The sequence below is a fragment of the Eubalaena glacialis genome, chromosome 13 (genome assembly GCF_028564815.1).
Source record: "Eubalaena glacialis isolate mEubGla1 chromosome 13, mEubGla1.1.hap2.+ XY, whole genome shotgun sequence".
NCBI lineage: Eukaryota > Metazoa > Chordata > Mammalia > Artiodactyla > Balaenidae > Eubalaena > Eubalaena glacialis.
The window spans coordinates 51,070,235-51,076,588 of record NC_083728.1 but is presented as its reverse complement, the minus strand read 5'-3'; positions in this window follow the sequence as shown (position 1 = coordinate 51,076,588).

Below are 6,354 nucleotides of genomic sequence, written 5' to 3'. Positions count from 1 at the left end.
TCAGTGCCTTTCAGGGCATTCCCCCTGGAAAGTGACTTAGAGGAGGGACAATCCCACCCAATAAAGTCCCTAGAGCTTGCCCACCCCCATGATGATTAAACCAGCTGGACAGAGTGGCTGAGGCCTCATGCTTGGATATAAAAAGGCAATCGCATCCTTGGCTTTCTCAGAGGTGCCAGTGCCCAGATGCCGTGGGCCAGGATGCCTCTTAGAGGACAATTTTACACTTTATTTGCTAATTCTTAACAATGTTACATAAGAAGTGAAAAAATAGAACCAAATAAAGGCATACCATTATACGTATTAAGTAATTAAAGATTCTCTCCTTGCTGACTCTGCAGACGGCCACCTCCCCCCACCCCAGTTGTCTGTTTGCGAATCGTGGGAGAGAATTCATTAGGAAGACTGGACATTCTGCATGGTGAGTGCTCACTCACGGGGACTGCTTGGTCAGCCCATCCTGAAGGATTTTATGCCAGGTTTAAGCCAAGGTGAGATAAGTGCCAGGCCAGGGACTTGGATCAGCCCTAGAGAATGAGCCACCTTCTTACAGGTTTGAGGACAGGTAAGCATGAATCCACCAAAAGACAGAAACCTCCTGGGTACAGGAGGGGTGAAGATTTAGGGTGAATGATGAAATCGACCACAGTGGTGAGCTGATGACAACAGCAAGAGAACAGTAGTATTGGAGGTGGGAACAAATGCATTTAAGCCCCTTATCAGCCCCTAGAATTATTGGACTATGAACATCATTTTTCCTCCCTGCTGTCCTACAAGAGAGGAATTCCTGTTTCTTGGTACTGTAGTGTGGAAGTGAGGCTCTTCATGGTTCCTAAGTTCCCCTAAAATCGCACAGTCATTAAATGTCAGAGTCCGGATCTGAGCCCAAGATTTGGAACCTGGCTTTGATTCCAAAGCCCAATCTATGTCAGTATCATACCTCTCCTTCAAAATATCTCTCTCCTATGTCGACTCCCCCACAAGCCAATTCTTAATCCAGCGTCGATTTCACGTGCGTGAAATCTAGATTACATGGCATCGTGGACTGAGACTTCATTCCACACTGTGCTGTGCTCTACCACTGCTGAGTGTTTGATGGAGCTCAGTCTAACAGAATTTCACAACAAGGTAATGGGTATAAACTAAACTCTACACACACAAACATGGCACTGAAAGTCTGAGAGGGATTCATTTACTTTTCTCATCTGATGTTATGTGTCAAGTGAAGAAGTCCTTCTTGTGGGATTAGACCAAGTCAACTCTTTCCATTGTCCGAGTGTTGGAGATAAGAACCTGGAATTGCCAAGCAGGAAAGTGCTTTTCCAAGGTCACTGAGCTTCTGATGAGGAACACCAAACAGCGCTGACGGTGGGCAGAGGGTGGCTCTCCTGGACGCCTGCCCCCTGGAATGGAAAATACTTTCTCACAAGCAAGAGTATTGCTGCCTTTTGTTTAAATGAGATCTAATTCTTGAGGGAGGACTAGCACAGCCGAAGTGTACTGGGCCCACCTGGTGATCCTGGACATTTTATCTGGACAAGTTGCGTACTTCTTGAACTCACCCTCTTGAAAAATTCTTTCAGAAATGTCAAGGTGACTGGAGCCAGAGCAAACAAGGATGACATTCTTCTCATTCTTTTCCTGGGAGGTCATTTTCTCCTTACCATCCAGCTCTGTGGGCCACCATCTTCCATAATAGACCATCAGCCTGCTCAGAGGTTCGCCCTTGAGGGAAATTGGAAAGTAGGTGAGGTTTTTAAATCATTTTACCCAGATGCCCCTTCACGTTTTCTCACCAGGGCTCCAGCTGATGGGCACACTTAAAGCTAGAAAATGAGAAAATCACGCTGGCAACTTACCTGTGCTACACCTTCTGGGAACGCATTAGAACGTAAATCTAATACATGATAGCATCGTCCATTGACCAGTGGGGAAGAGGCCACGGGGTGGGGACGTGCAGCTCAGTTTTGCCTCTCTCCACGCCCAGTGTATTGCCAGATTTGCAGTTTGTTTACTAAATAAGAAATGTCACTTTGGGGTCTAGATCTGGAGTCTGGTTTTGGCAAAATTTTCCAGTGAGAGTGCCTATGTGTCACAGGGATAAAGCTGATGATCTGAATGTTTTGTGTTGGATTGAATCCTATATGTTTGCCACTACTTGACTGTTTTTGGTCTACAGAAATAATTATTCTGTATGGTTAACTTAAAGAATTGTTGGCTTCCATGACCCAAAGAAGAAAAAACTAAAGAGGTATAGTCAAAGCTGAGTTTTGAGAAAACATGCTGTCAGGAACTGTCTATAAATCCAATTTCTCATTGAATGATATTTCCCTCTCACATGGCAAAGTCACAGCCAAATCAGAGTTGTTCCTTCAGAAAACTACTTGCTCTCTGAATGTTATAAAATCACATTTAAGAAATTAACATGAAAGAAGGTTGATAGAAAATCAGAATGTGAACTTGTCACCTTTTCTCAAACTCTGAACATGAACTAGAATATTAGAACTAGCAACGTCAGTGTCTTAAGAAAAAGAACTATTGTTTAATTAAGAAAACATGTTGCATGGAAAAGCCACCTCCCACGCTTGTATAGGGCAAACCGAAGTCTGTGGTGTGTCCTCGGGGTCTTCAAGTTCAAGTGAGAATTTTAAAAATCTCCATCTCCATTGACTTGGTAACCGGTAACACGTAAGCTAGCGTTGTTCCATGGTTGCTGAACCGGGCTTGCCTTTATGTCTCTGCCACCAAGTGTGGCCAGGAACTAGGCCGTGTGGACGACAGTCTAACACTGGGTCACAGAGAAATGGCTAGAACTCAGCCACACCAGCCCATCAACCCCAAAAGTACTGGCAGCACTGAGGCATATTCTTTTTTTGAGCCAATAGCTTTCTCAGGCTGTGGCTTCGTATGTGTCCATCTGCAACAGATCCCAAGTGGTAAGTAACACACAGACTATGAAGGAAAACTTTTGTCATTAATGGTATATTTTGCTTTTGATTACTGTGTTCTGAGCTATTAAAATCGATGGATCCATCAGAATAATAGTTTAATGAGTTCATTACTAAAAGAAATAAATGTATTTTTAGACTGAAAAAAATCTTAAAAATAAAATAATTTTTAAAAATCTAAAAAAAGATGTTGAAAATAATAATGATACTGTAACAAAAGCCGGTCCATCATTTGTAACGGCAAACGAGATGCGAATGCAAGCAAATACATCTTTCTATTATTAAATTCAACATGGACAATTTGGTTTCATCAAAAATACCATCTATCATGCTAAATTCACATTGGTAATCTGAGTTTCTTGGTTTTAAAATTTTGTTTGTAATAAATGCGTAAATTTGGCTGTCATCTGTTGTTCAGAAGCTATGTTCGTTAGCTTTCATTCCTGTTTTATTTTTGTACAAGTATATGTGATATAATAATACTTGCATGACTTTTTTTTTTTCTTTACAGAGGGTTGGTACTTTTCTCAGGTCTGGGGAGCACCGCTGTAGAATGACAGCCCAGAACTCACCTCTGGTTCCCTTCTGCCAGGTCCTAACACTGAGGAAGTGCTGGATCAGGGACAATCAGTACGTGTCACAGGAGAGGACAGGGCAGGGCTCCTCCCCCAGCAGAATGGACACAGGGAGGCCGAGGCACAGAGCAGGCCGGCCTCCTGGTCTCAAGGTCAAGAGGATTCCAAGGTGCACCAGCCACCCAGTGGCAGCTCCCACGCTCAGGTTCTGGGGAGTGAGGAAGCGTGTTCCCGGGTTTCAGGAGTCCGGAGTTGGGCAGGCGCTGTCCCCTGGGTGGGCCACCTGCTGTCTGTGTGGGATGGACCTGGAGGTCAGAGACCAGCAACGTTCCGCGTGCCTCTGGCCTTGCTTCCCGGAGAGCCCCTTGGCCCCAGCCCCATTCTGGCTTTCTCCGCTTAGAAAAGCCTTATTAGAAAACCCAGCGTGCTTTGTCTGTGGCCACGTAGGGAGCCCACGCCAGAGGCACGGTCCACGTTTAGTGGGCAGACAGGGCCAAGGATGCAGCCCCTTTTCAGGGAAATATAGATTGAAGATTTCATGGTGGGTCAGACCAAAACTTCAGGTACAGGTTCTGGAAAGAGTCGGGTATTAGATCAGGGTGGCAAACCATGGCCCAGAGGCCCAACCCAGCTCACCGCCTGCTGGTACAAGAGTTTTATTGGCGCCCAGCCATGTCCACTTGTCTTCATTTTATCCATGGCCACTTTGGTGCTGCCATGACAGCGGTGAAGAGTTGTGACAGAGATCTACAGCCCAGGAAGCCTAAGCCACTTACTCTCTGGTCCTTTCCAGAGACGGTTCATAGCCCCTGCATTCCAGGAGGAAAAGGAAAACAGCCCCTTTCCAGTAGACCCTGGGAGCTCCAGCAACAGCGGCCCAATGCTTCCTCTCCTGCTCTGGCCCCCTCCGGCTGTGAGCAGTCAAAGCGCCGCGGGCTCTCCTTGCTAAATAACCCCGACCTTCGGGAGCGCAGCAACTGTCCTTCCTTTGCAGGAGTGAGAGCTGCCGAGAGACCCCTTTTCCACGAGGTTACGGGGTGGTCAGCTCTGTGGGCCGTGGGGCTGAATGCCTCCTGCACGGTTACTGGCCGCGGGAACCTGACAGTCACTCCCTCCCCACTGTGCCCTGCTCTCCTGTGCAGGATGAGGATAAGAAAAACGCAGCTCTCCTAGGGTTTTTATGAAAATGAAATGAGGCTTTTAAGAGTAAAGTGCTGAGAACCCGGCCTGGCGCACGCTAATCGATCCACGGATGCCTGAGTTGGAGGGGACTTGGGGAGGGACCATCACTGCTGTCCATCCGAGGAGGAGGGTGGCCCTCCCAACGTCACACCCGCAGTTTGTGCGGGAGCAGGTCTGGGACTTGGGTCGCTGATATGTTTTGTGTTTGCTGTGCGCTGAGCCTGGGCTCAGGCTTTGCACTCAGGGCTCACAGCCGCCCTGTGAGACAGGAACCTCGTTCATCCCATTTTGCAGATCAGGAAGCAGAGAAGCAGCAGCTGGGGGTTCTGGAGCCCACACTTGTCAGGGTGAGGCTCCCATCCACACCCTCGTCTTTGCCCCAGTCCTGGATCGCTGAGGAGGAGTGGAGCACTTTGGGGTCCCGGGTAGAGGAGGTCCTGAATGGGGGGCGGTGTCAACGCTCCATCCGGCTTCACTGGGATGTGGGGTGGGGCCTTCCTGGTGGCCCCTCTGCTCCTCGGTCCAGCATCATGAGGGGTCCATCTAGTGGTCAAAGGTGGGAATCCCAACCATTAAGCAGGGAAAGCAGCTGAGCCAGAAGCATCCTCGTGCAGCTCCACCCCCGGTCTCGCTGATCCCCATCTCACCAGGTCGAGGGACAGGCACACTGGCCAGACACGGGCCTGAGGCTTCCTGGAAGTGGATATGTTCGTGATTGTTCTATGGAAGGTGGATGTTTGCAGCGGCCAATTCTCCCTCCTGGGACAGGCATTCTCCCTGCAGAGCCTCTGCATCAAGCTCCACCAGAGGCAATTGTGCCCCCCAGGGGACAATTGACAATGTCAGAGGAGGTCTTTGATTGTCACAATGGGGAGGTTCTACTGCCATCCAGTGGGTAGAGGCCAGGGATGCTGCTAACACCGTACGGTGCCCAGGAAGGTCCCACAACAAAGAACATCCATCATCGAATGCCAGTAGGGTCGCCTGCTTTGGGGAAGCCTGATGGTGCCCTCCTCGGAATGGGACAGCTCGTGGCAGGAGGGAGGGTTGGGTGAGGCTCAGAGTCTCTGCACGTGCTGTTCCTTCGGCCTGGGCCACAAAGACTCAGGTCAGGTGAGCCTCGGACCTGTCCCCTCCAGGAGGGGGAAGCCAGGGGATCTGTCCATCATGGGTGGGGGGCTGCTCCTGGGCATGTCCCCCTCACCCCCGCCGTGCCCTGACGGGAGCGACAGATGCGGAACACGCCTCCCCACAGCAAAGGGCATTTAAACTGTGCTATGTCCCCCGGGTCCTTGAATGCTGATGGCTCACTTCTCTTAACCGAAGCTCCAGAGACCAGAACCAGGGACCTGGCTCAGCCCAGCCCAGGGGATTTGGGAGCTGCGACATGACCATGACGGCAGTTCTGGCTCCTTGTCCTCCGGGCCACATGGTCGGGGCTGCAGAGATCTGGAGGTTCAACTGCAGACCACCATGAGAATTGTTACATCACTTCCCCAGCTACACCAGGCTTAGTTTGCTTAGTAAGAAAAGCAATATTTTTGTTGAATTTCACATTTTCTACCAAGTAATGAATTAACCTTTTTCAAATCACAAAGGGCATCACAGTAGGAAAATGAAGCCATAGCCTGTCCGAACTGGCTACAGCA